Here is a 22,142-nt window from a genome sequence, read left to right as displayed (position 1 = left end):
AATTTCTTCAATTCAATTGAAAACTGAAATACTGTACAGTACAAATACATTTTTGAGTTTTTATTTGGTAACTAACTAAATCCATGTAAATTTGTATTTAAAGGCTAGTAGTCTAGTGAAGCTTATTTGCCTTGTAGTTTAGTAACATTTTCCATAGTTTAGTGACTTGAACTAACCTGGCCATTATGTCGCTCATATCAGATTTGGCACAAGAAACATCTTCATCAAGAGACATAGCAGACTAGAAAAAGCTAGACCATTATCCTGTGCATCCATCTTCCAGATACCTAGGAGAGAATTGATCTAGTAACTGGTCCACCTTTACCAATGTTCACACTATATTTACCTAGTTTCTTCGGACTGTCCATTCAGATTGGATTCCAGAATTACAGTTGCCTTTCAGAATTAATGAAATTTGTCTCTGGTTCTGTGTTGAAGCTTAACCCTTTTTTGGTTGTGGTGGCCGATGTGGTAACCTTTCCTGACTGGTGAACGCCAGACTGGGGTTAGAGTCCCGCTCAAACGCGTTAGTTTCTTTGGTCCCTGCAATATCACTATCCTTGTGAGCTAAAGATGGGGAGATTGGGGAAGCCTATAGGTCTATCTGCTTAAGTCATCAGCAGCCATTGCCTGGCCCTCTTTGGTCCTATCTTGGGTGGAGAGGAGGCTTTGGCACTGATCATATGTATATATGGTCAGCCTTTAGGGCATAGTCTTGGTCGATGGAGAAAAGGGATTTTGACGAAGGAAAAATCTGTTTCTGGGGAGAGAGCTGTGACGCCCGGTGAAAAAGTCCTCCTTTCTACTTTTTCTGATATAAATCTTCCAAATATACCAGAGAAAATTAAAAGCATGGAATGCAGAGGTTACTACCCTCGCGCGAGCACTTCGTGAGTGTCGTGTATACATCAGGGGCATGTGAAAACCACTATTCACAGGCTGTCTTCCATTTAGATAACTCCTCCATCAAAGGGAAGGGCCGTAACAAAGACCCCAGAAACCACACTTGGACCACGCCACGTCACCCACACGAACGCCTTCTAGGTCATCCTTCTGCAAGAACATATGGCTTGGCAAGTAAAGGGTGGGTCCGTACAAAAATAACCGGGAAGGGTTTCACCGGGCGTCACAGGTCTCTCCCCAGAAATAGATTTTTCCTTCGTCAAAATCCCTTTTCTGGGTCGACCTGTGACGGCCGGTGAAAATGTACCAGAGAATGCCTTCCAAGCCCAATAAAGTAATAACATAATGAGGAGAATACAATCACCATACAGTGAACCCTCGTTTATCGCGGTAGATAGGTTCCAGACGCGGGCGCGATAGGTGAAAATCCGCGAAGTAGTGACATCATATTTACCTATTTATTTAACATGTATATTCGGACTTTTAAAACCTTCCCTTGTACGTAGTACTGTTAACAAACCACCCTTTAATGTACAGAACACTTAATGCATGTACTACAGCACCCTAAACTAAAACAGGCACAAATATTAAAGGCGATTTTATATCATGCGTTTCCTAAACCTAAAAAGCACGATAAAAAATGGCAACCAATGTTTTGTTTACGTTCATCTCTGATCATAATGAAGAAACAAACTCATTTAGTGTACAGTACACATATATGTATAGGTTAGTTTTTGCATCGATTATATTGATTATACAGTACTGTATGTTGATTTTTTTATTACCAATGTTTTAGTTTACCTATTTTTCTTAGGACTTCCAAATGAAATGTTTTTCTTTATGACGCCGCCTGAAACGACGGCGTGTACGCTCAGTAAACAACCACGCTCAGAACAAACAAGGCATTTAACGCGCATGATGATAGTGATAAATAATGATACAGTACATACAGTATTTACAGTAAAAGCATTTACAAAATATGTTACCTTACAAATATAAATTATACAGTATTGTACGTAGCAAAGCAGGAAAACAATTTACGAGAGAGAGAGAGAGAGAGAGAGAGAGAGAGAGAGAGAGAGAGAGAGAGAGAGAGAGAGAGAGATTGTTTTACGTACGTAAATGTAAATTTTAAACAAAAAAAATATGATAGGTTACAACATGTAGACTTTTAAAACCTTCCCTTTAACTTAATGCATACAGTACGTACAGTACTAAACTATAAAACAGGCACAAATACAGTTTTAGAATGTACAGTAAGAATATTAAAGTAAAAAATAAAGATTGTTACTGTACTCACCACGAAAGAAGTTGAAGAAAAACTTGAATGGTGATGGCGATGAATTTGCTGCACAGTAGAAATGATGATGATGAAGCTGATGATGTGTTCTACTGTGCAGCCAATGATAGTATTTTACGTCTCTTCAGACGGAGGTGTCTTTTCCTGGGACACCTCTTCAACTTCTTCCTGGGAAACTTCTTCAATTTCTTCCGAAGGCGTACTAGCAGGAGGAACTGGCTCTTTTTTGCGAGGCTGGAAGAACATTGTGATCGGAAGTTGTTGCCGCTGCTTCTTTTTTCGATCCAAGAGCATTTTGTAGGGAGTCATGTCTTCATCGATCTTGTTGCAGAATTGCATCGAGCGAACCATATCCTCGTCCCACTCTTGCAACATTTCTTTCAACTCCTTCTCATGGTTGCAGGCCTTGGCAAGCCGTTCTAATGTTAAGCCCGTTTCTTCGACATTTTCTTGGGTCTCTTCCTGGGTATCACTCTCTTCACTTGCCGATTTCGTCAGGTCTTCGAGGTCTGCGTCAGTTAGGGGCTGGGAATGGCAGTCCAACAACTCGTCGACGTCTTCAGTCGTCATGTCGCCAAACCCGTCACTTCCAATTATGGCAGCCAACTGCACAGATTTGCGTATTGCAGAGTGTTGGATTTCCGACGGAGTAAATCCCTTGTCGTCGTAAACAATATCGGGCCACAACTTCTTCCAGCTCGCATTCACGGTTGCAGGTTTCATCTCTTGAAGTGCCTTCTGAATATTCTGCAGGCACGTGGCTATGGTGTACTGCCGCCAGTACGCCTTCAAGTTAAAATCTTCATCCTTGTCATCTTGGGCAGCATCCACACACGCAACGAGGTCCGCCAAGGTATTCTTCGTGTAGAGGGCCTTGAACGCCCTGATAACCCCCTGGTCCATCGGTTGAATTAATGACGTGGTGTTGGGTGGCAGGAACTCAACCTGAATGCCCTCATGCGACAGGTCAGTTGCGTGTCCACCAGCGTTATCCATAAGGAGAAGGATCTTGAATGGCAAGCCCTTCTCTAAGAGATATTTGCTGACTTGCGGGATAAAACACTGATGGAACCAGTTGGAGGTCAGCATCTTCGTAATCCATGCTTTTTGATTATGCATCCAGTACACGGGAAGGAGATTCTTATTTTTATTTTTCAAAGCGCGAGGATTTTTCGACTTATAAATAAGCCCCGGCTTTAACAAAAATCCAGCAGCATTGCCACACATCACGAGGGTAACGCGATCCTTGAATGCTTTAAAGCCAGAGGCTTTGGCTTCCTCTTTGAACAGGAAAGTTCGCGACGGCATTCTCTTCCAAAACAAGCCAGTCTCATCCATATTAAAGACTTGTTCCGGCTTGTATCCACCTTCGGCGATAATATTCTTGAACGTCTGGTTCACGTAAGTTTCAGCAGCGGCAGTGTCAGCGGAAGCAGACTCCTCATGCAGGGAAACGCTTTTCAGGGCGAAGCGTTTCTGAAACTTCGCGAACCATCCTTTGCTTGCGGAAAAACGTTTCTGAGGCTGGGAATCCGTGGATGTCCCTGGTTGAGGATCATCTGCATCATCATCATCTTCAGCATGGTTGCCGTCGTCGTCTTTAGGTTCCTTTGCAGCAAAATTCTCATATAAGCTCAAAGCCTTTGTTTGGATGGTGTTCGTATCCAACGCTATGTTCTTCTTCCGGCAGTCGACAATCCACACAGCTAAAGCACCTTCCATGCGTACGATCGTTTTATTACGCGTTGTAACGACTCGCTTCGCTGATCTGCTAAAGGTGATTGCAGCCGTCTTTCTAATGTTCGCCTCGTCCTTCTTGATATAGCGAACAGTAGATTCGTTGATGCCAAAATGGCGGCCGGCGGCCGCGTAACTTCTACCATCTTTTAACATGTCGAGAAGCGTAACCTTCTCAGCTATCGTCATCATCCTTCGGTGGCGTTTAGGCTCACTACCAGCCTTAAGAGAAGCAGAATGCTTGGGAGCCATTACAGTAGGATTTACAGTAACAAAAAGTTCAACTTAAAAAAGTCGCACACAGCACAGATTCACACACTTAAGAACGTCTACTCAGCGATACGCGGTAACAGAGAGTGGACGATCCAGCCCCGCGAGAACTTTGATGCTGCGGGTAGGAGATGCGGGCAAAACACCAATCACAGGCTAGATAACAAAACTTGAGTTCTGATTCGTCATCTATCAGCGCTTGAACCAATCACAACCCGTCTTACAGTACTATGATGCGTTGGTTACCTACTCATAGAAGATGCCCCGCGCATACCGAACGTACGTAGATTAAGTAAATACCGTAATAATAATAAATAATGATAATAATACTGTACAGTAATAATAATAATAATGATAATAATAATAACAATAATAATTTTATTAACAACAACAACAATAATAATAATAATAATAACAATAATAATAATACAGCTTTACGTACGCTATTTTACGCCTCTCTCTCTCTCTCTCTCTCTCTCTCTCTCTCTCTCTCTCTCTCTCTCTCTCTCTCTCTCTCTCTCTCTCTCTCTCTTACGCTTATTCGAAATGTGATTTTTGCAACAAAGAATATTATTGGATGCAGTACTACGTACGTATACATACAAAAGATTCATGGAAAAGAAGCACATCCATTACAGTACACACCATTCTAATATGGTATGACTGCATCTGATTTGCGTTTCATGTTCGATTTAATTTTACTACGTACTGTATACAGTACTGAATTATCGTATGATCACATTCTCTTTTCGTGTTTTATTTCTTTCTGTGCTGAATTATATATCATATGTAATGCAATGAACAATCAGTAAGAACAGATATTACTAATTACAGTATTAATGGAATTACAGGTAACAAAATATCGTATTTGGTTGTCTTCAGATTTCGCGGTATTTTCGAATTTTCCGGAAAATCCGCGATATGTATATATATATGGGTTATGGGAAAACCCCGCGAAGTGGTGAATCCGCGATTGTCGAACCGCGAAGTATCGAGGGTTCACTTTACGACAATAATATAATATAATAATGTAAGTAAACGTCCAATTACCAACTAGCCAAATGACATAGGGAACATAAGGCTAAATAATTATGACGACAAGGAATCAACTGAGTGTCGAATCGCAAAAGGCATCAAACCTTACATGTCCTAGCATATCTAAACATTAAAGGAACGGTAACTACAATAACAGTTAAACCATAGGAATTAAACATGGCAAATATCATAGGGCTAACGAACTACCCAGGAGAGTGGCGACGTGGTGTGAGTGGCGGGTAGGAGTGAGAAGAGAAGAGATGGAAGAAAGGAAGAAGAGATTAATGGGGAGGGATAAGGCTCCCCGCTGCCATCGTCGGGTATTTAAGGGCCTGTAAGATCTTTAGATAGTGGCGTTTGACAACCATAGGGGATTTCCAACCTGTATATTTTTTAAAATCATCAAAGTCCCTGTTCTGGAAGTAATTGTTGGAGGTATCTACTGTCCGTATATCATGAGCTTGGGAAAATGATTCCGGATTAGTATGTTTAATGAAGTAGAGGATTTGTTGCCTGATACCGTGAATGGAAATAGTACCTCCTTGTTCCCTGATAACCAAGGGGCCAGACGAGCGGGTGGCAGTTCTAGCTAAAAAGGCCTTGAGAGTAGTGACTGTACACAGAGAAAAGATCCTGGGGAAGAAGAATAATCTTCCGAGGAGAGCACCTATTTTGCGGATCCTCATTTTTTAGCTAGGAAAGCTTTGTCTGGAGAAAGGAGTACTTCGGCTGAAGGGAGGAAATCTATGTTTTCCGGGTTTCGTGAGAGAGCTGCTAGTTCTGATGTTCCATCACCTGAGGCCAAAGCCGTTAGAAATAAAGTCTTCCTAAGAAGAGTGATATAAGAGCAGTATTCATTGTCCGTGTCCGTCGCAAGTTTGAGGACACCGTTCAGAGACCAAGAGTCCTTTTCTGGCCGAACTGAAGGTCGAAGCCTAGCACATGTTTTTGGAATTGATGAGAAATAGGAATCAGCTAGGTTAATTTTAAACCCAACAAGGAAGATCATCTTGAAAGCTGACTTGATGGTGGTTAAAGTGCTAACTGTTAGGCCTATGTCAAATAGGAACCTCAAGAAAGAGATGGCTAAATTCGGGGTCATACGAGTATGGTCTGAACTCTTAGGGAATCTGCTAGTTGTTAACGGCCGAATCATATTGGCGAATTGTCGAGTCCCTTTTGTCCGATTCGATGAAGAGATCGTTTTCCGGTTCAACGTTCGCGTCTCTACAAGCTGCAAACTTCCTGTAGTCCACAAAGTTAGAGTTTTGGCTATCCTTGAGTAATCTGACACAGTGAGTTTGGATTACTTGGGTCAGTTTGAGGAACGGGATCCGGATGGGACGGAGTTTCAACTCGAGGAGGAGAGGGAACCAACTGTTCTTGGCCAGTGAGGTGGTACTAAAGCCACTGCACCCCGGAAGGAGCGTAGTTTGTGTAAAAGTTTCTTTAGAAGATTCACTGGGGGAAATAGGGAAATCTTCAAATGGTTCCAATCCCGGGGTAATGCGTCCATGGCATAAGCCTGAGGGTCCAGGGTTGGAGTCACATAACAAGGAAGTTTGTGATTCATCTGAGTTGCGAATAGATCTACCTGGAGGCCCGGAACCAGCCTGAGTATCCACCGGAATGAAATTATTTCTATAGACTATTCTGACTCCAGTGGTTTCGTCCTGGATAGTGAGTCCGCTCTCACATTCTGGCCTCCCGCTAGGTGAGTTGCTGACAGGAACCAGTTCTTTTCTGTTGCCCAGGCGAAGATAGTGACCAGGATCTGATTCAGGTTGGGTGACTTGGATCCTCCCCTGTTGACGCAGTGTACTACGTCTGTGCTGTCTGACACTACTCTGATGTGGGTCGACCTCGGAGGAGAGTCTCTCTTCAGGGTCACGAACACTGCCATGGCTTCGAGAACATTGATATGGGACTGTTTCATGGCGGGTGACCAAGAGCCCTGAAACATCTGATGTTCGGAGTAATCCCCCCATCCACTTAGAGACGCGGCTGTATGGAATGTTACTTGTGGAGGTGAGAATTGTAGAGGAACCTATTTGGAGAGGTTCTTCGGTTCGGACCATGGGCGTAGTCTCATTTTCAAGACAGAGGGGATCTTCGAGACCTTGTCTCTTATAGGTACTGTAGCTCTCTTTCTCCAAACTCGATTGATGTCTTTGAGTTTGGCTTTTAATAGGAGATCTGTTACTGAAGTGAATTGGAGAAGGCCGAGGATACTTTCTAAGGCTCTTCTGGACACCTGTTTTTGTTTGAGAAAATTCTTGATCTTGGAAACTATTCCTCTTACCTTTTGGAAGGGAGAGACAACGTGTGCTTCGAAAGGTCCCACTGAATGGCTAACCATTCTAAGTGGCCTGATGGTTGCAGGCGAGACTTATGGAGATTGACCCGAAATCACAGGTTGTCGAGAAATCGAAGTACTTCCTTCGTAGCTCTGTTGCCTTCTATGGCCGACCGAGCCCAAATGAGCCAACCGTCCAGATAAGCAATGATCTGTATCTCTTGGTTCCTGAGTTGTTCTAACACTGTCTCTCCCAGTTTCGTGAATATCCTGGGATCAATGTTAAGGCCGAAGGGCATGTCTTGAACGCAAAGGCTTTCCTGCCTAGGCGGAAACCCAGATAAGAAGAGAAGTTTCGAGCTATCGGCGCAAGATATTAGTCGTCGGTAAGATCGACAGAGGTGGTGACGGCCCCACGGGGAAGTAAGGTCCGTCCCTGAGAGATAGTCAACATCCGGAACTTGTCGTAGAGAATGTAAGAGTTTAGCTTGACAAGTCCAGGTCCACTCTCAATGCCGACAAGCCTTTCTTCGGAATTGTGAACAGGCGGCCTTGGAACTTCAGTGGTCGATCCCGTTTGATTGCTTTCTTCTTGAGTAACTCTGTGGTGTACTCTTTCAGGATGGGAGTGGATTTCTGGGAGAAGGTCACTGGTGGAGGAGGAGGACCTTGTGGCCATTTCCACCTCAAACCTTTAGAGATTATGCTATGAGCCCACGGACCGAAGGTCCAATGGTCTCGAAAGTGGTAAAGTCTCCCCCCTACCGGGACCACCTCGTTGTGAGGGAGTGAATCTAGGTCCTTTCCTTCCCCGAGCCCCCTTTTTCCTAGGTCCGCCTCGATGGCGGAAGTGTCTTCTACTCCTGTAGCTTCCTCTCTGGTGTCCACGAAAGGAGCCTGAGGGTTCGGAGCTAGGGCTGTATGCAAGCGAGGACATCCAAACGGGGTTGGGCTGTGTACCTGGGGAATCAGTGAGGTAGACCACCTGATGAGGGGGATTCGGATCATAGACGTCGAATCAGAGGAAGACTGTGATGACGAGTGGGTAACAGACTATCGATTCCTGTCTGATAGAGGCCTCAGACAGAACGTATTTCCCACAACTAACCCGATCAGACCACCAAACGTGTAGGTCGAATTGGAAGGGCAGAGATTGGTTCTTCCTGAATATCCGAAACATAGCCTCAGTGGGATAAATCGAGGCTAGGGTCTCCCCGAGGTGGGGTCCGGCTCTTTAAGAGCCGGTATGGCCGAACCTTCTTTGTCAGTTTGAATAGTAAGACCTGTCCATTTATCCATAATAGGCAAGGCAACAATGAGAGAAGCTGTAGATATGGCGTATTCCCCATTGTGTGGGGTGAGCTTGGAATTATCGTACCCCCCAGACCGACAACATCCTGGTTCAGACAGATGGGGCCTGCCCTTTAGGAAATAATACCGTTACCTTCGGTACCTTGTCTAACCTAACCAAGGCATGCTCTTTCAATCGAACGAATCCGTTGAATGGGAATTCTAGTACCTGAGAGTAAATTCTAGGTCCCCCAGAGGGCGGACATCTATGCCATCCAGAGTTATGGTACCATCTATATATGGAACATGTAAGGCAAATATCTATGCGTTGTTTTTATCGAAGGAGGTTACTTCGATACGCCTGGGGCTGTAGGGGGAGTCATCTGAGTTCCTGAACGGATCCGACTCACCACCATATCTTTGAGCTCCATCATAGCCCCTTGGCTTTCCCTAGAATGTGTTGCTTTTAGCAGTCACGGTTTTATGCAAGGTAACATGAACATCAGGATCCTCTAAGGGTCCTAGGTTGGTGATGCAGGTAATTGCAAAGCTGAAGGCTCAAAACTCATCCCCACCTACCTGCCCGTCCATGGGGTCGACGTCCAACCTTAGAGAGGACACTCCGAGGAGATAGGGACTAGATGGAGCATTCCTTCCAAACCTTGATACCCAAGGGCGGAGAGCCTCTTGCAGGCCGGAGAAATTCATCATCATCCTGAAAGAAGTGAGGGGTTTAGTGATGAAGGAGAAGACCGTTCTCCTCAATAAGCAATGCATACATTAATCCGGATCAAATCATTGCCAAAGGATACCGAAAGGAAACATATTAGAACCAACTTACATCATGGGTCCGGAGTAGTGAGGACATCTCGTAGCAGAACGCGCATGACTCCGGGAACCATACCATGTAGGCGGACCTTCTGTAAAAGAAAGGGGACATAAGTCTGGATGTTCCTTGAAACTTTGGTTAGTGATCCTATTCACAGGCTGGGATCAGCCGTATAACTAATAAAAAGCAATTTTAAAGAAAAGTAATTTAATTTACTATCTTTGGGGTATAGTGCGACACTTGTATTCATGAAATGCGACACTGTTGGCGCATGCGCCATAGGTTGGCCACCCCTGACTCAGACGTTCAGAACAGGGGCTAACATTATTTTACCGATGAGGTTTATAGTTACATGTTATGTGGTTACTGGATATTAGTATTCTATTGATTCATCTGTTCACTGACCAGAGTCTCAAGGAACAGTAGATAGCCTCTCATGGCATGGTTGGTTTCGACCTGGCTTTTCATTAGAAGGGGCTAGCGTTCGGTTCCAAGTACTGAGTGGAAATTTATTTCTATTTGAACACGATGTTGTATGGATATTTATCCATATTTATACATAGTTAGAATTTAATATATACATAAATATAGGCATAATTAATTTATTTCTATTTGAACACGATGTTGTATGGATGTTTATCCATATTTATACATAGTTAGAATTAAATATATGCATAAATATAGGCATAATTATGTTCATATATTTTCATTAGGACTTTCAAGAATAGCTAATGAATATTACCAACGCAAATTCAAAGTGTCATTAAAGTAAGTAGAGTTTACTTTGTATTCTTGTTTAATCCTTTCCTTTACTGCTAAAACAAAAGATTGGCCACCCGTGGTCTGAGTGATCTCTGTTGCCACCGGAGATCCGGTAACAAAGGTCCGTCATAGTGAAAACGTGAACACCAGAGGAAATCTAATATTAACCTCAATGCTGAACGCCTGTACGATGTCCGGTTAAGCCAGAGATTCGATGAAAAGGACCGTAATAACGATATTGTGATTATTCATGAAAAAGGGTTCATACCCTGGTTCTGATCATCTGATGATCAAAATGTTCTGATCGTCCGATTGATCTCTGTTTGTACCGGAGAACCAGTGACAAAGGTCCGTCATCGTGAAATCGTGATCCTCAGCGGTACGATAACATTCCCCAATACTGAATGTCTGTGTTATCTCCAGTGAAGCCGGAGATTCGATGAAAAAAGGGACCATAATAATGTAATTGTGATCAATCATGACAAAAGTTCGTGTGCAAAAGGCCTCAGCCGGAGTCTGAGTGCCGGATTTGACCGTTGCACTCCAAATATCTGACTAGTTCACACCTAATGAGTATCCATTATAGTGGAGTATAACTCAAGGCGGAGCTAAGGGTGTTGGCATAAAGCGACCCCAAATAATGACTCATACACTAACGTAACCTATTAATAGTGCTAGCTCTATTAACAGTAACCACAACAATAAAACGTGAATATCATTAAACGTAATATCATTAAACGTATTATCATCAACTTGGAGAATAAGAGGAGGCAGGAATAACTCGTGATCGTATAAAAACGGAAAACGGGAAATCCACCTCTCTTACTCGAGCATAATAAAGAAAACGAGAGAAGGGGTAACTCATATCTGTAGAAACAGAAAGCGAGCACACACTGCTCACGCTCTCAATGTTACATAATAACAACTAACATCACACAATAAAATAAGAAAAATAATAAATTTGATTGCTTTTTTCTTAGTAATTGTAACCAAGAACGAAGAATAACCACAACGTAACAAATAAACATAAAGATATAGTCTAAATCGAGCACCTTCCTGAGGTGTGAACATAACTATAACAAAGACTAAATCGCTATTCTTCGTAGGTCTAAATTGGACTTGCTAGCAAATAAATAACAGAGTGAAAACCAATAATAAATAATGATAATAAAATTGGTCATAAAACGTAAGTGATATAATCTAGATGACAGAGTACCAGATGGGCCAAATTAACTTGAAAATCTACCGAAGTGAACAACACCCAAAATGGCTGCCGATACCGAGGCAGGCCAACCGCTTCCAAAACTAATATCCACAATACTGGAAAAGGAACAAATGCCCGGTACTGAAATAAACTATCAAAACAAACTATGGTACTTAGCATTGGTAAAGGTGAAGTAGCAACGTCAGTCATGTTGAATTAACGACAATCACTTCCGAAAATCACTATACAAAAACTTATCAACTTTGCGGGCAAGTCCAAAACAGAAGGATGACCTACAAGGCGTTCGTGTGGGTGACGTGGCGTGGTCCAAGTGTGGTTTCTGGGGTCTTTGTTATGGCCCTTCCCTTTGATGGAGGAGTTATCTAAATGGAAGACAGCCTGTGAATAGTGGTTTTCACACGCCCCTGATGTATACACGACACTCACGAAGTGCTCGCGCGAGGGTAGTAACCTCTGCATTCCATGCTTTTAATTTTCTCTGGTATATTTGGAAGATTTATATAAAAAAAAGTAGAAAGAAGGACTTTTTTACCGGCCGTCACAGGTCGACCCAGAAATCTCGGTATCCCTTGCCTCTGCCATTCATGAGTAGCCTTTAAACCTTTAAACAGTTCTATATGGCGTGTGTTACTTTTTAGGTTGGGATATCCTTTATTTTTTCTAATAATGTTGCAAGGAATTATTTTAACCTTTTCAATATAATCCATACGTAAATATTTGTCCTTTTCTTATGGTGGTGGTTGTTTGGTTAGTTTTTATCATTATGATTTTGAAAAAAAAAATAGTTTTAAGGATAAATTTATCATTTATGTACTTACCTGATATTCATAATGCTTTACTCTGGAATTTTTTTAAATGTCAGCCTCTACCCGAAGTTAAAAATTGATTAGATCTAAATTTTCCCAGAAAGTACAGTTTACTTCGTCCTCAGTCTATGATATCCATGTTTAATGTATTGTTTCTTGTTCTGAAAAATATTATTGATGCAAAATTTTCTTAAACCTTTTTTTTCTTTAATTTATCCAAAGCTGCAAGGCTTTCCTCTAGTTATTTAACCCTGGATAGGTACGGTCCTCGGACACCCCTTTAAGGGTATACTCGGACGCGAACGACCCCGACGCCAAAAAAAATTCTTGAAAAATCAGTTTTTGCAGTAACCTCCTTTTTTCTTTTGCCAAAAAAACTTCAATGAATGCTTAAAACAACTGTAAAGATAAATACTACTCATCTGCAGAAAAACTATTTATTATAAATATTTTTAAAAATTAAGTAGAAAAAAAAAAAGACCTGACATAAAAATTCATAAAAAAAAAGTTTATACATATATACACAAATCCTTTTAGGAATTGATTCTTGAATGTTTAGGACACATCTTGATGTATTTTGGATGAAGTCAGACCCATGGAGGTGAAGATCTGAAATGAGAAAAAAAGGGTAACTTTTTTTGGCCAAAAAAAATTGTCCAAATTTCATGAATTTTTTTGGGTAACCAAATGAAATAGGAAGTGGCTAATTTTTTTAGGGAATAAACATATGTTATCCTAAAATAGAAATATGTAAAAAAATCTTCATTATTTTGTAAATTACATTTATATCAGGGGCCATATCTAAAGGTAATTTTTTGAGTACTTGGAAATTTCGTAAAAAAATACATATATTTAATATATAATATGATATTTATGCAGGTAAAAATATACCAAAATATCACAAATTCTATAGGGAACAAGAATATATATAGATAGGGCAGCTTACGCTTCGGATATGTCCACAAAATGGCCGCCAACCACACTGACTCAGACTCCCTAATCTGCCACTTGAAATGTAGGAAGGGTATGTCAATTTCAAGGTGTTATTTACTAATCTAATTATTATTGGATATGCATAAAAATTGTATGGTGGGTTGCTGGATAATTGTCGATTATTTTACGACTATAAAATTAAAATTCTGACCCAAAAAATTTTTTTTGAAGGGAAATAAAATCGAAAAAAAAATGTAAAACAATAATTTAGCTAAAAAAATTTGATGATATTCAATCAAAAAAAAAGTAAACAAAATTTTCCGACAAATAAACATCTAGAGGAATCATTACTCTGTGATAGTTCCTTAGTACGTAGTAATTTTGAAAGAATTGGGAAAAAACGAAAAAATGGCAATCACCGGAAAATCGAACACATGCCTATATATACGCCATATCTGGCTAAAAAAAAGATAGGCATGGGTAGCCAGATCATCTAGAAACACTTTCCAACACTATAAAAATATAAGTTTTGCGACACTACTTGCCAATTCCTTACGGTAACATGACTAAGCAAAAAAATGCAAAACAAATAAAAAGGGGCACTCGTGGAAAAATGGCCATTCTAATATACGGCATTTCAGAAAAAAAAAATTTCAGCCACGTGCTAGGCAAACCATCAAGGCATATTTTCCGACAAATAAACATATAGATGAAATATTACTCTGTGATAGTTCCATAGTACGTAGTAATTTTGAAAGAAATGGGAAAAAACGAAAAAATGGCAATCACAGGAAAATCGAACACATACTTATATATACGCCATATCTGGCTAAAAAAAAAATAGGCATGGGTAGCCAGATCATCTAGAAACACTTTCCAACACTATAAAAATATAAGTTTTGCGACACTACTTGCCAATTCCTTACGGTAACATGACTAAGCAAAAAAATGCAAAACAAATAAAAAGGGGCACTCGCGGAAAAATGCCCAACATTCTAATATACGGCATCTCAGATAAAAAAAAAGACATGCACGTGTTAGCCCAACCATCAAGGCACACTTTCTAACACATAAATATGAAAAAAAAATCAATAATATACGGCAATTCCTTACTACGTAGTAAATTTTTACAAATATTGAAAAAAAAACAGAAATTGGCAACCGCAGTTAAATACCCAATATACCAATAACTACGTCGTATCTGACAAAAACAAAATCACGCATGGGTAGCCAGATCATCTAGACACACTTTCCAACATTAAAAAAGCAAAAGTTTTACGACACTATTTCGCAATATCTTACGGAAAAATGACTTGGCAAAAAAATTAAAAAAAATTAAAAAGGGACACTCGCGGTAAAATGCCCGACATTCTAATATACGAAATCTCAGATAAAAAAAAAGACATGCACGTGTTAGCCCAACCATCAAGGCACACTTTCTAACACATAAACATGAAAAAAAATGAATAATATACGGCAATTCCTTACTACGTAGTAATTTTTACAAATATTGAAAAAAAAACAGAAATTGGTAACCGCAGTTAAATACCCAATATACCAATAACTACGTCGTATCTGACAAAAACAAAGTCATGCATGGGTAGCCAGATCATCTAGACACACTTTCCAACACTAAACAAGCAAAAGTTTTACGACACTATTTGGCAATATCTTACGGAAAAATGACTTGGCAAAAAAATGAAAAAAAATGAAAAAGGGGCACTCGCGGTAAAATGGTCCTCGTGGTGATGAACGACATTTTAACTAAAAAAAAAAACATGCACATGGTAGCCAAACAATCCACCAAGACTTTCCACAACTGATAACCTATACAAGTTGCACCATTCTACGACAATTTCATAATACGTAATAACTGATAATTATGCAAACTACCTCAGAAGGGTAAACTCGGACGCGAACGACCCCGACACGTCTCAGAAATCGGGGAAGGAGTACAGCTACAGCAATGCACATCTGGACACTACTAGAGCGTGTAGGGGAGACACCTCCTGCAGGTCGATCACCCACAAATTCAGTCACAGGGGTGAGTCACGTGAGAAAAACCTGTTTTTTTTTGACGCTCGGGGTCGCAAACGACCCACCGTACCTATCCAGGGTTAAGCCTCGATGCCAGTCAAAGTGGTCCAAATTCATAAAACGGATTTTGAGCGAAGCGAAAAATCTATTTTTCGGTGAGATAGCCATGGCGTCCTGATGGAAGGTTCCTTATTGGTAGCTTCCTTGGGTATATAACTACTAAGATATTCCCAGAGAATTTAACCACAGGTTATCACAGAATTCTAACTTCTGGAGCGAGTATACTAAAGGTTTCCCTTTAAGACATCGTATATCAACAGGGGACGCATGTATTAACGCGCCACATAGCTATCTGCACCCCACATAGAGTTAACACTTCGATATGGAGGGGCGGAGAATAGCTGGGGAGCCATTCCATAGCTATACTCGTCCGTGGCTACTTTTGGTACTCGAAACGTAAACAAACGGGCGCCATTGCTAAATGACGTCACATCCGTCCTCATCCTGATGCCAGTTGCTTGCCGATCACCATGATACAGCAGGACAGGGTGGGGCCTGAAAGGCTGGACAAAGTAGCAGGGAGGGTCCATCAGGACGCCATGGCTATCTCACCCAAAAATAGATTTTTCGCTTCGCTCAAAATCCGTTTTTTGGGCTCAAGCCATGGTGTCCTGATGGAGGAATACCAGAGAATCAATGTATCGTGGTAGATTTCCCCTTGTAGAGTAAGTGCCGAGGGCTTTGAATAAGGTAAGCATAGTGACCTCGATAGAGGTTCCGTGGGGATGTAACTTCCTGCCCCCCTTGGCAGAGAAGTCCCAACGGACCATGCCGAAGATCAAAGTGGTCATCGAAGGGCTACCCACCTTGCGGGGAGAACGTGAAGAACTCGGAGACAAGACAGAATGGTTGATATTCATATAGGAACATTCTCAATGACAGGCAAGTGGTGGTTAGGCACTGTATTTCGTAGCAAGAGAACGATCTGGTCTCGAAGGTATAGCGCAAGTAAGTATTCAGTTAGGAATATTACATAGCATAGGTGAGTATATAATATGGATTGAACCTATTATTCTTCATTATTTTAAAAAAGAAAAGGGGATAATGAAACTATGACAACCATGTATTTCATAGTATAAGTAGGAGCGAAGTGTGACGCACAAGTAATAAAATAGAAATTTTATTTCACAATTGCAGGATATAGTAAAATAAATGCAATAAGGGATGTAAAATTAATTTACAATAAATTATAATGTACATAGTAATGAAAGACTTCGCTCTTGAATCTGAAAGAAAATTTCAAATTATTAGAAGGCACCGGTTCCAAAGGAACGTCAGTCTTTAATAAGGAAAAAAAACATCATGCTCTAGGCATGCGGCACTCATGTGACGACTATGACATTTCACCTTGTAAAGAACAGTCTATGAAAAACACTAAGTGTCTCTGAATTCACTACGTATCACACGAGGGTCAACATAGGCACCCGAAGAGTTAAAGTCCCAAGTAACTCACTGTTCTATGCAGAGTTAGGTGCAGGTTTCATAACACTACCTGCGGCTACCACGAAATGTTTGACTTCATGCACTTGTTTCGCGTAATGCTTGAAGAAAACACGCGAGGATTTCCAGCCTGTGAAACTCTTGAGGCTTTCGAAATTCATGCTCTGGAAAAAATTCAGAGACGATGCGACTTTTCTAGGATCATGACCTGCGGATGTACTGTCAGGATCCGCTCTGCGAATGAAGTAGGTGATTTTCGCTCTTAGATGTTTCAGTGACAGGTCGCTACCCGATGTTTCTCCTTTGAAGAGTTGGCCTCCACCAAAGTCAAAAGTTCTACGAAGATAGACCTTGAGGCTCTCTACCGGACATAGAGAGGCATCTTCTTTCAGGGGGCAGATTCTCCAAGGGCCCCATCTTTTGGTGGGTAGTTCGTTTTTTGCGAGAAACGTTGGATCCGGGAAGAGGGTAAGGTCTCCTGAGTCTGTAAACAGGATGTGACCCTCGTCTCTTGATAATGCCACTATTTCGCTGACTCGGGCTCCTGAGGCAAGAGCAAAAAGAAATATAACTTTTTGAGTCAGATCCTTGAGAGGGCACGAATCGTTGTCCAAGTTGGAGGCAAAATGGAGCACCTTGTCCAGGGACCAGGAGATAGGTTTTGGTAGGGGTGCTGGGCGTAGACGAGCGCATGCCTTCGGCAGTTTATTGAAGATGTCGCTGGACAAATCAATCTGGAAGGCGTACATTAGTGGTCTAGTCAAGGCCGATTTGCAAGTAGAAATCGTGTTGGCTGCTAAGCCCTGTCCATGAAGGTGAATGAAGAAGGACATGCAAAAATCAATGATGATTTCCGTAGGATTTTTTGCCTTGACGAATGAGACCCACTTTCTCCAGGATGATTCGTATTGCCGTCGTGTGGATTCGGTCTTGTATTCCTCGAGGAAGTCTAGACTTTTCTTCGAGATCCCAAACCTCTTCTTCGCGGCTAGGGAGAGAAAATCGTGAGATGAAGGTCCCTGACTTTCGATGATGAAGCGAAGACAGTCGACTTCTGTACTTGCTGGGAGAGAACTGGGCCCGGGAGAGGGATCAGCGTGGGCTGTAGCTCCAGGACTAGGGGGTACCAATTGCTCCGGGGCCACTTGGGAGCCACTAGGGCCGCTGTCCCTTTGAAGGTTCTCAGCTTGGAGAGGACTTTCAGCAGAAGGTTGGTGGGAGGGAACAGGTAGATCCTGGACCATCTGTTCCAATCCAGTAACATGGCGTCCACTGCTTCTGCCTTGGGGTCCTCGTACGGGGCCACATATCGAGGAAGTTGATTGTTGTCGCTCGTTGCGAAGAGATCGATCTGAAGTTCTGGGACTTTGTGAGAGATGAAGGAGAAGGATCTTGCGTCTAGAGACCATTCCGACTCTATCGGGCTTGTCCGAGATAGAGCGTCCGCCGTCACGTTGCGGAATCCTTGTAGGTGAACTGCAGACAGGTGCCATTTCTTCTTCTCTGCCAGATGGAAGATTGGGAGAAGCACCTGATTTATCTGGGGCGATCTTGAGCCTTGGCGATTGAGACATCGGACTACCACCGAGTTGTCCAGGGTCAGACGAATGTGGATCGAGGAAGGCGGGGAGAGTTTCTTCAGAGTGAGAAGGACCGCCATGGCCTCCAAGATGTTGATGTGAAACGTCTTGAATAGGGGAGACCATGTTCCTTGAGCCTGTTTTTGGTGGGAGTGACCTCCCCAACCCTCCAGCGAAGCGTCCGTGTGGATGTTGAGTGATGGAGGTGGATGTTGAAGAGGGATGGACCTTTTCAGGGCCTTTGCTTCCGACCACGGCTTTAGGAGTAACCGAAGTCTGTTTGGGAGCCGTCTCTTGAGGTCTCTTCGAGCGATGGATGCAGAACGTCTCCAGACTCCCGCGGCATCCTTTAGCTGTGAACGCAGCACTGGGTTTGTCACTGAGGCGAACTGTAGAGAGCCTAGAACTCGTTCCTGCTGACGTCTTGAGATCCGTTTGGATTTCAGCAGTCTTTTGACAGACCCTGCTATTTCCTTTCTTTTCTTCTGGGGAATGGAAAGGCGGTGTGACTGAAGATTCCACTGGATTCCTAACCATTGGAACTTCTGAGCTGGAGAGAGGCGAGATTTCTTTCTGTTTATCTTGAATCCCAGGTGTTCCAGAAACTGGGTGACTTTGTTGCAGGATCTTAGACAATCTTCGGGCGATGGAGCCCAGACCAGCCAGTCGTCAAGGTAGGCCATCACCTGGACGCCGCGGAGGCGGAGTTGTTGAACGATGGCGTCTGCCAGCTTTGTAAAGATCCGTGGGGCCACTTTGAGGCCGAAGGGCATGGCCCTGAAAGCGTAGCTTTTCCTTTGGAGTCGAAATCCTAGGTAGGAGGAAGCGTGGTGGTTCATTGGAACGTGCCAGTAGGCATCCGCCAGGTCTATGGAAACCGTGTAAGAACCTCGAGGCAGAAGGGTCCTTATCTGTTGAAGAGTCAGCATTGAACTTGTTGTTCGCTATGAACTTGTTGAGGGGGGATAAGTCTAGAATGACTCTGAGTTTGTCGGAGTCCTTCTTGGGGACGCAAAACAGTCTCCCTTGGAACCTGGTTGACTTTACCCTCCTTATCACCTTGTTCAAGAGTTCTAGGACATATTCTTCCAGAAGGGGGGTTGACTGTTGGAAGAATTGCTGGAAGGTTGGGGGTGGTTGAGTCCAGCTCCAGCCTAGACCCTTCTTGACGATGCTGTGTGCCCAGGGATCGAAGGTCCAACGATCCTGGAATTGGCGGAGTCTTCCTCCCACCGGAAGCACTTCATTGCTTCTGGTTTCCCGAGGGCTTACTACCTCGGCCGCTAGCTCCCTTTCCTCCTCTGCCTCTTGAGGGACGGCGAGATGCATCTCTGCCTGCACCTCTGTTTGAGCCTCTACCTTTGGGACGAAAGGTAGTTGACTGTTGCTCAAAAGCAGGGGTGAAGACCGGCGACTGTGACAAGACCGGTTGGGTGACCAGTTGAAAGGTCTGCTGTGGCTGAGCTGCCACTTGGGATCCCGGAAACTGCCGTCTCTGTTGACGTTGCTGGGGTTTCGGTTTCGTGGGTTTCCTCTTAGGTTGAGGGCCGTCGTCCTGAGAGGATTTCCTTTTCTTCGACATGCCCCACTTGTGGAGAAGATTCCTGTTTTCCGTGGCGGCCTTGTCGGTGATCTCTTTCACTAGGGAGGAGGGAAAGAGGTGCTTACCCCAGATGTTGGAGGAAATCAGCCTCCGGGGTTCGTGTCTCACTGTAGCACTGGAGAACACGAATTCACGACAGGCTCTACGAGCCTTCGTGAAGCTGTACAGATCCACTACGGTCGCCAAATGTGTTTTGGCGAGAACCATGTAGTAGTCAGGGACCCTAGTGTCACCGGCCATGACTTCGAGCTGTACTTGGAGGGACATAGATGCGACGAGCCTTTCCTTCGTATCATGTTCCCGACGTAGGAGACGGTCATTAAGTTTTGGGAGGTCTTTGTTAAACTGACGGTCAGCGACGTCAGGTTCTAGTTTTCCCACCACAAATGTTGACTGGACATCTTTCCAGTGTCTAACATCAGGGGGAGTAGTCAGGGAGAAGGGTCTGCACTCCTCCAGTGCAGGACAAGGTTTTCCTTCTTCCACTGCCTTATGCACCGCAGTGAAGGCCTTTTCCAAGAAGGGGAAGGTCGCATCGTCTGGTGCGACGTAGGTAGGGTGCTTCTTGCTAAGCGCCGGTAGTTTTGAGCAGGTGAAGCCCCTACTTTTCACTGTATTGGCCAGCATAGCCTGGGCCTTCGGGAGATCGAACACTATAACCTCCTTCGGTTCGGTCTCTTCTTTAGAGGCAGGTTCAGATCTCTAAGTCAGACGTAACAGTCCGGGTAAGCCTCAAAGTTTGGGAAGAATTCCAGTTCTTCCAGCGCGATCGAGCCGACCTTTTCGCTTATGAAGATCTTGCCCGTCGTGATCGGCATGTGCTCGGCATACCTCCAGGGGTTAGTATCCGAGCATGCGGGGAGGTCCTTAACCAAAATCCTTATCGGCTGCTTCGAACTTCCCATGTTGGACTTGAAGAACTCGTGCGTCTCGCGGATTTTCTTATCCATGAGAGCCTCAAGCATTTTGAAGATCTCCTGGGTGTTGGATGGGGTGGGATCCGGGGTAGCAGATGTAGACGGGAGTGATACATCCGTCAGTGTAGGAGTCGGTGTGGGGGTGGAAGGTGGAGCGACCTCCTGCTCCGACTCAGGGTAATCCACCTGATCTTCCTCATAGTCCAGTTCGTCGCCCATGAGGTTCTTCTCCGTGTTCTCCGACACTTCCGACATACGTTCCGCGTTGTCGGCATCCAAACGGCACTCGTGCATGGACTGAGCCATGACTACATCCGGTTCCACCACTATCTGGACTTTGGGAATCTGATCTTTGGGGACCACTGAGTCTGGGGATGCTTTCGGGAAAAGCAAGGCCCTCAAATCTTCGGTGGCGAGATATGGTCCAGTGGTGTTCTTCTGGATGCCACGCACCCACTTGCGTAGCTTCTCTCGAGAAGAGTCCCTAACCTCCGCTGAAGGAGGATTGTCGAACGCTTCGACCAGGCGGTCCTTGCAGACTGTACAGTGCAGCGGGTCCCAAAACTTCAGATCACCTTTCTTGTTGGCGCAGGGGCGTGGGTCCTACACGCCGTGTGCCCGTAGAAGTGCGGGCGCTTCACTCCACAGAAGTTGTGGTCACATTTCACGTACTCCTCCTGTAAGAGAAAGAGAACATAAGTATACGGAAGTCATACAAATGACTTATATTACTCTAAAGTTAAATATTGAGAAGTTAACTTTAACTTAACCTTAATTAACTTTAACTTAACCTTAATTAATTAATAACATTGTAATGTTAGAGAGTGGAGCGGGAAATGAAGTAGATAGACACATACTCCGTGTATCCCACCCAGCTGGTTACCGTAACCTTATCAGTAGGCAATTTGTTTGTGACCGAGGACACAAGGCAGAATTCTTCATAGATTGCCAGGGAGGCAGAAGGTAATTCTAGCAGGAATTGCCTAAGATGTAAATCTAGGACTGAGACCACTCAGGCCATTAATATGGGGGGTTGTAGAAGACCCCATAGGGTAACGGTTTCCGGCAACCAGCCGTGCTAAGATACGCACAGCATGCTGGAAAATTGTGATATGCAAG

General features: G+C 43.4%; 1 long non-coding RNA gene across 3 annotated transcripts in view; it reads left to right on the top strand.

Moving 5' to 3' along the window:
• Positions 1–22,142, top strand: part of LOC137658574 (uncharacterized) — a 139,214-nt gene that overhangs the window by 78,638 nt on the left and 38,434 nt on the right. The window lies entirely within an intron of this gene.

The sequence above is a fragment of the Palaemon carinicauda genome, chromosome 19 (genome assembly GCF_036898095.1).
Source record: "Palaemon carinicauda isolate YSFRI2023 chromosome 19, ASM3689809v2, whole genome shotgun sequence".
Taxonomy (NCBI): domain Eukaryota; kingdom Metazoa; phylum Arthropoda; class Malacostraca; order Decapoda; family Palaemonidae; genus Palaemon; species Palaemon carinicauda.
The sequence above is the reverse complement of the archived record's forward strand: the minus strand, read 5'-3'. Positions and strand labels throughout refer to the sequence as shown.